Below are 14,234 nucleotides of genomic sequence, written 5' to 3' on the forward strand. Positions count from 1 at the left end.
GATTCAAACTCTCACTTATCCTCTAGTCACTTAGGTCACAGCTGTGCCATCGAGCTTGTCACATAGCGCTCAGATATTCATTGGACCTCACACAATCCAAAAGTGTCCAGTGTCCAAAAGTGTGTGCAGAGATTCAAAATCTCACTTATTCTCTAGTCACTTAGGTCACAGCTGTGCCATCGAGCTTGTCACATAGCGCTCAGATATTCATTGGGCCTCACACAATCCAAAAGTGTCCAGTGTCCAAAAGTGTGTGCAGAGATTCAAAATCTCACTTATTCTCTAGTCACTTAGGTCACAGCTGTGCCATCGAGCTTGTCACATAGCGCTCAGATATTCATTGGGCCTCACACAATCCAAAAGTGTCCAGTGTCCAAAAGTGTGTGCAGAGATTCAAACTCTCACTTATCCTCTAGTCACTTAGGTCACAGCTGTGCCATCGAGCTTGTCACATAGCGCTCAGATATTCATTGGGCCTCACACAATCCAAAAGTGTCCAGTGTCCAAAAGTGTGTGCAGAGATTCAAAATCTCACTTATTCTCTAGTCACTTAGGTCACAGCTGTGCCATCGAGCCTGTCACATAGCGCTCAGATATTCATTGGGCCTCACACAATCCAAAAGTGTCCAGTGTCCAAAAGTGTGTGCAGAGATTCAAAATCTCACTTATTCTCTAGTCACTTAGGTCACAGCTGTGCCATCGAGCTTGTCACATAGCGCTCAGATATCAGTGGGCCTCACACAATCCAAAAGTGTCCAGTGTCCAAAAGTGTGTGCAGAGATTCAAACTCTCACTAAATCCTCTAGTCACTTAGGTCACAGCTGTGCCATCGAGCTTGTCACATAGCGCTCAGATATTCATTGGACCTCACACAATCCAAAAGTGTCCAGTGTCCAAAAGTGTGTGCAGAGATTCAAAATCTCACTTTTTCTCTAGTCACTTAGGTCACAGCTGTGCCATCGAGCCTGTCACATAGCGCTCAGATATTCATTGGGCCTCACACAATCCAAAAGTGTCCAGTGTCCAAAAGTGTGTGCAGAGATTCAAACTCTCACTAAATCCTCTACTCACTTAGGTCACAGCTGTGCCATCGAGCTTGTCACATAGCGCTCAGATATTCATTGGACCTCACACAATCCAAAAGTGTCCAGTGTCCAAAAGTGTGTGCAGAGATTCAAAATCTCACTTTTTCTCTAGTCACTTAGGTCACAGCTGTGCCATCGAGCCTGTCACATAGCGCTCAGATATTCATTGGGTCTCACACAATCCAAAAGTGTCCAGTGTCCAAAAGTGTGTGCAGAGATTCAAACTCTCACTTATCCTCTAGTCACTTAGGTCACAGCTGTGCCATCGAGCTTGTCACATAGCGCTCAGATATTCATTGGGCCTCACACAATCCAAAAGTGTCCAGTGTCCAAAAGTGTGTGCAGAGATTCAAACTCTCACTTATCCTCTAGTCACTTAGGTCACAGCTGTGCCATCGAGCTTGTCACATAGCGCTCAGATATTCATTGGGCCTCACACAATCCAAAAGTGTCCAGTGTCCAAAAGTGTGTGCAGAGATTGAAACTCTCACTTATCCTCTAGTCACTTAGGTCACAGCTGTGCCATCGAGCTTGTCACATAGCGCTCAGATATTCATTGGGCCTCACACAATCCAAAAGTGTCCAGTGTCCAAAAGTGTGTGCAGAGATTCAAACTCTCACTTATCCTCTAGTCACTTAGGTCACAGCTGTGCCATCGAGCTTGTCACATAGCGCTCAGATATTCATTGGGCCTCACACAATCCAAAAGTGTCCAGTGTCCAAAAGTGTGTGCAGAGATTCAAAATCTCACTTATTCTCTAGTCACTTAGGTCACAGCTGTGCCATCGAGCTTGTCACATAGCGCTCAGATATTCATTGGGCCTCACACAATCCAAAAGTGTCCAGTGTCCAAAAGTGTGTGCAGAGATTCAAACTCTCACTTATCCTCTAGTCACTTAGGTCACAGCTGTGCCATCGAGCTTGTCACATAGCGCTCAGATATTCATTGGGCCTCACACAATCCAAAAGTGTCCAGTGTCCAAAAGTGTGTGCAGAGATTCAAAATCTCACTTATTCTCTAGTCACTTAGGTAACAGCTGTGCCATCAAGCCTGTCACATAGCGCTCAGATATCAGTGGGCCTCACACAATCCAAAAGTGTCCAGTGTCCAAAAGTGTGTGCAGAGATTCAAAATCTCACTTATTCTCTAGTCACTTAGGTCACAGCTGTGCCATCGAGCTTGTCACATAGCGCTCAGATATTCATTGGGCCTCACACAATCCAAAAGTGTCCAGTGTCCAAAAGTGTGTGCAGAGATTCAAAATCTCACTTATTCTCTAGTCACTTAGGTCACAGCTGTGCCATCGAGCCTGTCACATAGCGCTCAGATATCAGTGGGCCTCACACAATCCAAAAGTGTCCAGTGTCCAAAAGTGTGTGCAGAGATTCAAAATCTCACTTATTCTCTAGTCACTTAGGTCACAGCTGTGCCATCGAGCCTGTCACATAGCGCTCAGATATCAGTGGGCCTCACACAATCCAAAAGTGTCCAGTGTCCAAAAGTGTGTGCAGAAATTCAAAATCTCCCCTGTCCTATAGACACCTTGTTTTACATACTATATAGTTTGTTGGATTTTGTCTACATTTCTACCATAATGAGGAAGGCTGGTGGAAGAGGCCGTGGAATTGGGCGGGGGTTGGCAGCTGGTAATGATGGTGTTGGTGGTGGATCTGATGGTAGTGGCAAGAGCAAAATAGGACCGAATGCAGGAGGTGTTGAGCCTGCGTCATCGTCTGGCTACATAAGGCCTCGAACGCTTAGTTTTCTAGGAGTTGGCAAACCGCTTTTAAAGCCAGAGCATCAGGAAAAAGTTTTGTCTTACATTGCTGACTCAGCCTCCAGCTCTATCGCCTCCTCTTCTTCAGTTGTAAAAAGTAAAAGCACTGAGTCGTCATTGGAGGCTCATGTTCATGAACCACACCTTTCCTTGTGTCCTTCACCCCAACCAAGATTGAAGGATGACGCAGGCCATACTACTGATTACTCCATGGAGCTGTTTTCACATACCATGCCTGGATTATCAAGTGAAATGGTGAATTACCCAGGCCAAGATGAATCTGACATGGAGTGCACTGATGCACAGCCGCTGATGGATGATTCTGCTGGTACATTCACTCAGAGCACTACATTGTCCTCGCAGTGTACAGAGCCAGATTCTGACCCTGATGAGACTCAGGTGCCCCTTCCCGCACACTATACCACCATACACGGTGACACAGAGGAAGGTGCACATGACATAGAAGAGGAGGTGATGGATGACCCAGTTGTTGACCCAGATTGGCATCCATTGGGGGAAGAGGGTGCTGCTTCCAATAACTCAGATGAGGAGCATCCACAGCAGACATCGACATCGCAACAGCTGTTATCTGGCAGGCCCGGAGCACTCCAAAGACAGGTTCCAAACATCAAAAGAGTTGCTGGACAGCTTGTCCAGAGGGTCAAAAGATCACAGCGTGCTAGGCCGCAAAATGTCTGCCAAAGTAGGAAGAGTGCAGTGTGGCACTTTTTTGAACAAAATCCTCATGATAAGGCCAAGGTTATCTGTAAGAAGTGCGCAAAGACCTTTAGCCGAGGGAAAAATCTGAAAAATTTCAATACCAGTTGCATGCTTAGACATTTAACCAGCATGCACTTGCAAGCGTGGACACAACACCAAACCTCAAGTGCCACATGTGCAACTGATCACAACGAAGGTAGTCAGCAACGCTGCATTGTTTCCCCCACTGTAAGCCCACCGGTTAGCACAGCAGCAAATGTTGAGGTGTCGTTGCAAGGCCACAGCAGTCAGGGAATCCCACTGTTATATCAACGAAAGACTGATTCTAGGCCATCAGAAAGAACACCAACTCCATCACCATCATCAACCCTCTCTCAGTCCGCCCTGTCCACCGCTACTTCCACCATATGCAGCTCTCAAGTCCAGCTCACCCTCCCAGACACTATGAGTAGGTCAAGAAAGTACTCAGTCTCTCATCCGCGTACACTGGGTTTGAACGCCCACATTGCCAAACTAATCTCGTTTGAGATGATGCCCTTTCGGTTGGTGGAAAGCACAGCTTTCCGCGAACTCATGGCCTATGCAGTACCACGCTATGACCTACCCAGTCGCCACTTCTTCTCTCGCAAAGCCATCCCAGCCCTCCACCATCATGTGAAAGACCGCATTGTCCATGCACTCAAGCAGTCAGTGAGCGGAAAGGTGCACCTCACAACTGATGCATGGTCCAGTCGGTATGGCCAGGGCCGTTATGTGTCCATCACTGCGCACTGGGTTAATGTGGTGGATGCAGGGTCCACAGGTGACAGCCATGGTGGGACAGTGCTGCCTAGCCCACGGTATAGGAAACAGTTGGCTGTAGGCGCTCGACCCTCCTCCTCCTCCACCTCCTCCAGAAACGAAAGCTCGTCCACAGAGCGCAGTCGTACGAGCACTCCATCTGCAGCTGCCACTGTTGCACACGATGTGTCCCCCTATCGAGCAGCTAGTGGAAAGCGTCAGCAGGCTGTGTTGCAGATGATGTGTTTGGGCGACAGACACACCGCCGAGGTGCTGGCAGAGTACTAGAAGCGACAAACTGAGTCATGGCTGGGCAGTGTACATCTTGAGGCAGGCAAGGTAGTTAGTGATAACGGCCGTAATTTTGTGGCAGCCATAGCCCTTTCAAAACTCAGCCACATACCTTGCTTGGCTCACACCTTGAACCTGGTGGTGCAGTGCTTCCTCAAAAATTATCCGGAGTTAACAGCCCTGCTCCAGAAGGTGCGAAGACTGTGCGCGCACATCCGCTGGTCGCCTGTACACTCCGTTCGTATGCAGAAGCTGCAGCGATTGCTCCACCTTCCCAACCACCTCCTCATTATCGACATTGCAACAAGGTGGAACTCCACCCTGCACATGGTGGAGTGGCTGTGCGAGCAGAGGCAGGCCATAATGCATTTGTGGGAGGATACATGGCCAGGCACTTTGAAAGCAGACATGGAGTTGACAGGTGTGCAGTGGTCGAAGCTGAAAGACCTTTGTAAAGTCCTTCAGTGTTTTGAGGAATGCACACGGCTGGTAAGCGCAGACGACGCCATCCTAAGCATGAGCATCCCACTTATGCGTCTGCTCATGCAAACTTTGACACACCTTAAGGAGCAGGCGTCTGCAGCCAATGTTGATGAGGAGGAAGAGGAGGAGGGAATCCTTGATGACATTCAGCCATTGTCTGCTCAGGGACCTCTCCTGGACGAGGTGAAGGAAGAAGAGGAGGAGGAGGAGGATGATGGCGATGATTACTTAGGGGAGGAGGATGCATCTCGTGGGGCAAGTGAAAATGTTGGCGTGGCAAGGTCTGGTACAGGGTTTGTGCGTGACTGGAGGGATGTGGATTTGCCAGAAAGTGCTCCTCCACCCAGCACTCGCAGTGCATCATTGACACCGGGAACATTGGCCCACATGTCAGATTATGCCTTGCAGATCCTAAAAAGGGACCCCCGCATTGCCAAAATGATGAACGATGACGACTACTGGTTGGCCAGCATCCTGGATCCACGCTATAAAGGCAAATTACAAAACATCATGCCACAGGAGAACCTTGACCTAATATTGGCTAATAAACAAGCAACTCTGGTAAATCGGTTGCTTGAGGCATTCCCAGCACACAGCAGCGGTGATGGTTCTCACACGAGCCGTACGGGCCGGGGGCAGCTTGGCAGAGGTGTTCATGGTGCACACAGCAGAAGTGGCGTTGGAGACAGGGGTTTCATGACAATGTTGTGGACTGATTTTTCAAATACGGCTCACACAACTGGTAATACTGCATCGATGGAAAGTGACAGGAGACAGCAGTTGTCAACTATGGTAACAAACTACTTTTCCTCCCATATCGATGTTCTCCCACACAGGTCATTCCCCTTTGACTATTGGGCCGCTAAACTGGACACCTGGCCTGAATTGGCACAATATGCCTTACAGGAGCTCGCTTGACCAGCTGCAAGTGTGCTATCGGAAAGAGTCTTCAGTGCAGCTGGATCAATCCTGACAGAAAAAAGGACCCGTCTGTCAACCCAAAATGTGGATGATCTAACCTTCATTAAAATGAACCACGCATGGGTTTCCAAGGATTTTGTCCCACCTTCCCCTGATGACACATAGGATGACAGAAAAATGGCTTGCTTTGGTCCACCTCTTCCTGGTACTTCACCTATTTCGCCTTTTGCATCAGCTGAATGTCCAACATCAACATATGCCACTTTCTAAAACTCTCTAACTGTGCTTGCTGCCTCCCCCCCAATGGCCGGGGTCACCACCTACCGCACGACACCGTGCGAGTGCCGTTGCCCTGGACAGGTGGGTAGGCCGACTCTTGGGCGCGGGCACTGGCACAGGGTCCCTCATAGTGCAATCAAGTGTCTCTGACGGTGGTGGTGCACACCCGCCGTCAGACACACCGCTGTACTATGAGGGGCCCAGTGCCAGTACCGACGCCCACGAGTGGGCCCCCCTTGCTTGGGCAGGGCCCCAGCATTTGCAATCTTTACCTCTCCCTGCTCCTCCGCTGTGTAATCTGGGCCGTCAAATCCATACTGTGCCTGACACCGTCTGAGCCTGCCTCCTGAGACATATATTTTGAATGTGTACGCTATCCATACATGTTATCCAGGGATACGGTACCCTTTCTAACCTTTGTGCAATCACGTGCAATCCATACTGGGCCTAACACCGTCTGAGCCTGCCTCATGCTGTATAGACATATATTTTGAATGTGTACGCTATCCATACATGTTATCTGGGGATACGGTACCCTTTCTCACCTTTGTGCAATCACGTGTAATCCATACTGGGCGTGAGAACGGCTGGCGAGCTGTTAAGCAAGCTACAGCACCTGTCCAGACAAGTACAGGGATTCCCTAGCGAGGAGACTTATTTGATTGTTTTCAATGTTGGGACAGCAATTTTTGGGGAGCACTATACTCTGGAGAATGATAGATGGGGCCCACCATACACTGGAACATTCCAAAGGTGGACATCAGACACTGGAGCAGCATTTACAGGGCCCATTATACACTAGAGCATTAGAAATGGGGCCCATTATGTTTGGAGCATTATTTGGGCCCATAAGACAGTGGAGCTTCATCCATGGGGACCAACATATACTGTAGCATTATGTGGAGCTCATCATATACTGTTTCAAACATTATATGGGACCAATGATTCTGTATGGAGAAATAGATGGGCCTCGTCATGAGATGTAAAAAGTGAGGTATTTTTCATTGTACTATACCGCTATTTCTCTGCCGTATCGGAGCATGATGAGTTGTGGTATGTGTTAAAGGGGCGCTCTTTCGCCCAGGGCACATGAAAACCTGGAGCCAGCCCTCCCCCCCCACAGTTTGTAGCCAAATAACCCCCATTTTTCAGTGCATAACTTGTATTATGAAGTTAATTAAGGTTGACAAGCTTAAGAAAGAAGAATTGATGCTTTTGGCATTCAAATGGGCACTGTAGGTGTGTTTCCTGTCCTCCTCTCACTGCCGACTTTTATTCCCCATTGACTTACATTGGGTTTCGTGTTTCGGGACGACCCCGACTTTTCCCTATAATCGGACGATCTTGCTCGACCCGACTTTTGGAAAAGTCGGGTTTCACGAAACGAAACGCGACCCTAAAAAAACAAAAGTCGCTCAACTCTACTAATGACATAGAATCGTCAAGACCAGAGGGAACAGGAAATCCCACCATAGTATCTTTTACGGCTTCTGACAACCCCTTCCGAAAGAGAGCAGCCAAGGCATTATCATTCCAGGTAGTAAGTACTGCCCACTTTCGGAATTTTTGACAGTACAATTCTGCAGAATCACGACCCTGGTTCAATGCCAGCAGGGTCTTTTCAGCCTGATCAATGGCATTAGGTTCATCATACAACAACCCCAAGGCCTGAAAAAATGCGTTCACATTAGTCAGAATAGGATCATCTGGTTTCAAAGAAAACGCCCAATCCTGGGGATCGCCACGCAGCAAAGAGATGACAATTTTAACCTGCTACGCGGAGCTCCCTGACGAGTTAGGCTTCAAGGCAAAAAATAATGCACAATTATTTTTGAAATTCAAAAATTTAGACCGATCCCCAAAAAATACATCAGGTGTAGGAATCTTTGGTTCAGCAGCATGTGAATGAGCAAGGTAGGCGGAAATTCCCCGCACTTCCGCAGCGAGCTGTTCCACACGATCAGACAATTGCTTTATCTCCATTGAGAGGAAAAAAGAATTCCCCCTACGGCCTCAGAGATATAGAGGAAAAAATATACACACTTTTTTTTTTTTTTACAATTCTTTCCTGCTATTGAGTACCCTAGGATCTGCGGTATGGCGGGTGATTCTGTTATGATCGAGTCACCGTAGGAGGCAGACACAAAAATAGAAGCTACGTCCAGAAAACCAGATAAGTTGGCAACTATCAGATTGCAGACCCCTGAACCTATCAACACAACTAGCAGTAGCCGTGGGGGGTTCCTACGATGCCCTAGACCCCTCGATCACAGCCGGAGCACTAAATAGCCTAAAGACAGAAAAGGAAATCTAAATTGCCCCAGAGCAGACCCCAAAGTAAAAGGCAGCCCCCAACATATAATGACGGTGAAGCAAGATGAAAAAACACTCACACAGATAGAAAGATAGACTGAGCAAACGATGGGGCCCAAGCTAGCTAAACAGAACAGGAAAGGAAGGTTGCTGTCTGCAATCTGCCAAAACCCTATCAAAGACATAAGCCAACAAGCTGATATGAAAAAGACCCTGAAGCAGCTAGGCTTCAAAAACTAAATCAGCACTCAGGTATTTTCAGAAGACAGAGCTAAAGGAATTCAGCACACCCCAGCAGGGAATGGCAGAAATCCAGAAAAACAAAGCAAAACAAAGTCTAAGCACAAATGCAAAAGGCCGAGCAGAAAACTTAGCTTTAGAGGAGCAGGAATTCAGACTGGTCTCCAAGGATCCCACAGAGAAATCACCCGCAGGGCAGAAGGGCGTCGGCAGCCTTATATCCAGTCAGAAACGCCACTCAGCCAGTCATCATCATCAGACTCAAGTGTTTGATAATCAGGCTCACTACCTTTCTTTACCAGAAGAGGGAGTTCCTCGGGCCTCAGTAGTGAAGGGGAAAATGAACTCACAACATCCCACTATCGGACAGCTAGTGGTAAGCGTCAGCAGGCTGTGTTTGGGCAACAACAGACATACCGAGGAGGTACTGGCCGACTACTTGCAGTGACAAACTGAGTCATGGCTGGGCAGTCTACTTTGGTAATAGGACCTACTGGTCCATTACACCTGCACCTCGCTATTGGACTTGAGTGCACGCTAACCTCCTGGTTACATCTTGAGGCAGGCAAGGTAGTTAGTGATAACGGCCGGAATTTTGTGGCAGCCATAGCCCTTTCAAAACTCAGACACATACCTTGCCTGGATCACACCTTGAACCTGGTGGTGCAGTGCTTCCTCAATAATTATCCGGAGTTAACACCCCTGCCCCATAAGGTGCGAAGACTGCTCGCACATCCGCCGGTCGCCCGTACACTCCAGTCGTATGCAGAAGCTGCAGCGATTGCTCCACCTTCCCAAGCACCGCCTAATTATCGACATTGCAGCAAGGTGGAAATCCACCCTGCACATGGTTCAGAGGTTGTGCGAACAGAGGCAGGCTGTAATTCATTTGTGGGAGGATACACGGGCAGGCAATTTGCAGGCAGACATGGAGTTGTCTGGTGTGCAGTGGTCGAAGCTGAAAGACCTCTGTAAAGTCCTTCAGTGTTTTGAGGAATGCACACGGCTGGTAAGCGCAGACGACGCCATCATAAGCATGAGCATCCCAGTTATGCGTCTGCTCATGCAAACTTTGACACACATTAAGGAGGAGGCATCTGCAGCCGAGGAGGAAGAGGAGGAGGGAAGCCTTGATGACAGTCAGCCATTGTCTGCCCAGGGAAGTCTCGTGGACGAGGTGGAGGAAGAAGAGGAAGAGGAGGAGGAGGATGATGGGGATGATTATTTTGGGGGAGGAGGATGCTTCTCAGGGGGCAAGAAAAAATGTTGGCGTGGCAAAGTCAGGTACAGGGTTTCTGCGTGACTGGAAGGATGTTGATTTGCCAGAAAGTGCTCCTCCACCCAGCGCTCGCAGTGCATCATTGACACCTGGAACATTGGCCCACATGTCTGATTATGCCTTGCAGATCCTAAAAAGAGACCCCCGCATTGCCAAAATGATGAACGATGATGACTACTGGTTGGCCAGTATCCTGGATCCACACTATAAAGGCAAATTCCAAAACCTCATGCCACAGGAGAATCTAGAGCTAATATTGGCTAACAAACAAGCAACTCTGGTAAACCGTTTGTTTGAGGCATTCCCAGCACACAGTGGCGGTGATGTTTTTCCAGCGAGCCATAGAGGGCAACATGGAAGAGGTGTTCGTGGTGCACACAGCCGAAGTGGCGTTGGACACAGGGGTTTCATGACCATGTTGTGGACTGATTTTTCAAGTACCGCTCACACGACTGGTAATACTGCATCGATCGAAAGTGACAGGAGACAGCAGTTGTCAACTATGGTAGCAAACTACTTCTCGTCCCATATTGATGTTCTCCCTCACCGGTCATTCCCCTTTGACTATTGGGCCAGTAAACTTGACACCTGGCCTGAATTGGCACAATATGCCTTACAGGAGCTCGCTTGCCCTGCTGCTAGTGTGTTATCTGAACAAGTCTTCAGTGCTGTTGGATCAATCCTGACAGAAAAAAGGACCCGTCTGTCGACCCAAAATGTTGATGATCTAACCTTCATTAAAATGAACCATGCATGGGTTTCAAAGGATTTTGTCCCACCCTCCCCTGCTGACACATAGGTTGCCAGAAAAAATGGCATGCTTTTGTCCTCCTCTTCCGCGTACTTCTCCAATTACTCCATTTGCAGCTGCTGAATGTCCAACATCAACATATGCCATTTTTCCCACCTCCCTAACTGGGCTGCCTCCCCCCACAGGGCTGGGGTTACCACCTGGCGCATGCACCCATGCGAGTGCCGTTGCCCTGGACAGGTGGATGGGCACACTCTTTGGCAACGGCACTGGCACAAGGTCCCTCATAGTAGAATCAAGTGTCTCTGATGGTGGGTGTGAACACCCACCATCAGACACACCGGCGTACTATGAGGGGCCCTATGCCAGTACTGCCACCCACGAGTGGGCCCCTCCTGCTTGCTCAGGGCACCAGCACTTGCAATACTTACCTCTCCCTGCTCCACCACTGTGTAGTCTGGCCTGTTAAATACTTCCCCGGGGCTGCCAATACAAATTTGGTGAAATGATAGATGATGGTTAAGACGTAGCTATGCCCTGTCCTGCTGGGCTCTATCTTCAGATGATCAATGGCTTCCATTTGTTATGGACGTCGACTCACAATGAGATGCAGTGGTGGTTTATCATCAGCTTTCACGGTTTTCCGACTCACAGACGTGTGACATTCCTGCCCACATGTTTAAATGTGTCCTCTCATGCCAATCCAATAGAATCGCCTACGGCCTGTGGCTTGTGTCTTTTGCACTCCAAAGTTACCTGACAGATCATGATAGGCAGTAAGGACAATGTCTACATCTGTCCCTGTGATCACAATTTGATGGAGATGAGTTCCACGGTACTGCGATACAGCAAACCTTTCTTCACAAGAACTGTTTTCGCTGTCTCCACAGACAAAGTAATTCAGGGTCAGCATCGCCTCTGAGAATTCTCCCGGGAGTTTTTACCGTGATTTTTAATTCTAAAATTTCTGCAATCAGTCGACTTTCCATCTGTACTTGTATCCATCTCGTTTCCTCTTGCGGAGAGTTTGCACTGTCTTACTGAGACAGAAATACACTCACTGGCCACTTTATTAGGTACACCTGTCCAACTGTGTGTTAAGACTTAATTTCTAATCAGCCAATCACATGGCGGCAACTCAGTGCATTTAGGCATGTAGACATGGTCAAGACAATCTCCTGCAGTTCAAACCGAGCATCAGTATGGGGAAGAAAGGTGATTTGAGTGCCTTTGAACGTGGCATGATTGTTGGTGCCAGAAGGGCTGGTCTGAGAATTTCAGAAACTGCTGATCTACTGGGATTTTCACGCACAACCATCTCTAGGGTTTACAGAGAATGGTCCGAAAAAGAAAAAAAATCCAGTGAGCGGCAGTTCTGTGGCCGGAAATGCCATGTTGATGCCAGAGGTCAGAGGAGAATGGGCAGACTGGTTCGAGCTGATAGAAAGGCAACAGTGACTCAAATTGCCACCCGTTACAACCAAGGTAGGCAGAAGAGCATCTCTGAACGCACAGTGCGTCGAGCTTTGAGGCAGATGGGCTACAGCAGCAGAAGACCACACTGGGTACCACTCCTCTCAGCTAAGAACAGGAAACTGAGGCTACAATTTGCACAAGCTCATCGAAATTGGACAGTAGAAGATTGGAAAAACGTTGCCTGGTCTGATGAGTCTCGATTTCTGCTGCGACATTTGGATGGTAGGGTCAGAATTTGGCGTAAACAACATGAAAGCATGGATCCATCCTGCCTTGTATCAACGGTTCAGGCTGGTGGTGGTGGTGTCATGGTGTGGGGAATTTTTTCTGGGCACTCTTTGGGCCCCTTGGTACCAATTGAGCATCGTTGCAACGCCACAGCCTACCTGAGTATTGTTGCTGACCATGTCCATCCCTTTATGACCACAATGTACCCAACATCTGATGGCTACTTTCAGCAGGATAATGCGCCATGTCATAAAGCTCGAATCATCTCAGATTGGTTTCTTGAACATGACAATGAGTTTACTGTACTCAAATGGCCTCCTCAGTCACCAGATCTCAATCCAATAGAGCATCTTTGGGATGTGGTGGAACGGGAGATTCGCATCAGGGATGTGCAGCCGACAAATCTGCGCCAACTGTGTGATGCCATCATGTCAATATGGTCCAAAATCTCTGAGGAATGCTTCCAGCACCTTGTTGAATCTCTGCCACGAAGAATTGAGGCAGTTCTGAAGGCAAAAGGGGGTCCAACCCCTTACAAGCATGGTGTACCTAATAAAGTGGCCAGTGAGTGTATATATGAAGATTTAAAAATACCCCAACAGTGTATACTGGTGTACGCTTCGAATACATAACCCTTTTTCTACTTTTTAGATTCTTGTCTAATCCATACTGAGGCTGTGAGTGTCTTTGTCGGACTCCGGAAATATACACTCAGATTTTTAATGTTTAAACTATTCTACATATACCTGCTATCTATTGATACTGTACCCTTTCTCAACTTTCTACAATCACGTTGAATCCATACTGGGCCTGAGACCCTCTGAGTCTGCCTCCTGATATATAGACATAGGTTTTTAATGCTTAAACTATGCTATATATACCTGTTATCCGGTGATACTGTACCCTTTCTCAACTTTGTACAATCACGTCCAATCCATACTGGGCCTGAGACCCTCTGAGTCTGCCTCCTGATATATGGACATAGGTTTTTCATGTGTAAACTATGCTACATATATACCTGTTATCGGGTGATACTGTACCCTTTCTCAGCTTTCTACAATCTTGTCAAATCCATACTGGGCCTGAGAAAGTCTGAGTCTGCCTCCTGATTAGAGATGAGTGGTGTTCGAGTCGACCTGTTCGCCAAGTTGAAATTCCAGCTGTTTTGGGCTGTGTTCGAGCCGTTCATCGAACTCGAACACTTTGCTTAAAATTAGGCTGTTCGAGGTTCCATTCGAGAACGGTTCGTTCACCAAAAGCGTAACTTTATTTTCACATTAATAATGGTTTTCAATGTTAATAGACTGTTTCATGGCATAGTAGCGATGTGTGGTAGCAAGCGGTGTAGTACACCTGTCAAGGAGCTACACCGTGTGTGTTTCTAATTATTTTTTTAACGCATCTTTTCAGAAAATCCTTTTGGGCCTTGTAGAACTGTCTGCTACTCAACAGAGGTGCCCACCAGTGAATCAAGCTATGCCGCCTGTTTATGTAAGAACTGCATGCTACTTAGCATAGGAGCCCAGCTGTTAAGCAAGCTACAGCACCTGTGGTTTGGACACTTAATTTTTTCATTTTTTCTGGAATGCTGGTTAGGCCTAATTCCGGAA

The sequence above is a fragment of the Dendrobates tinctorius genome, unplaced genomic scaffold (genome assembly GCF_039654945.1).
Source record: "Dendrobates tinctorius isolate UK_male_01 unplaced genomic scaffold, ASM3965494v1 ptg000022l, whole genome shotgun sequence".
In the NCBI taxonomy this organism is placed as follows: domain Eukaryota; kingdom Metazoa; phylum Chordata; class Amphibia; order Anura; family Dendrobatidae; genus Dendrobates; species Dendrobates tinctorius.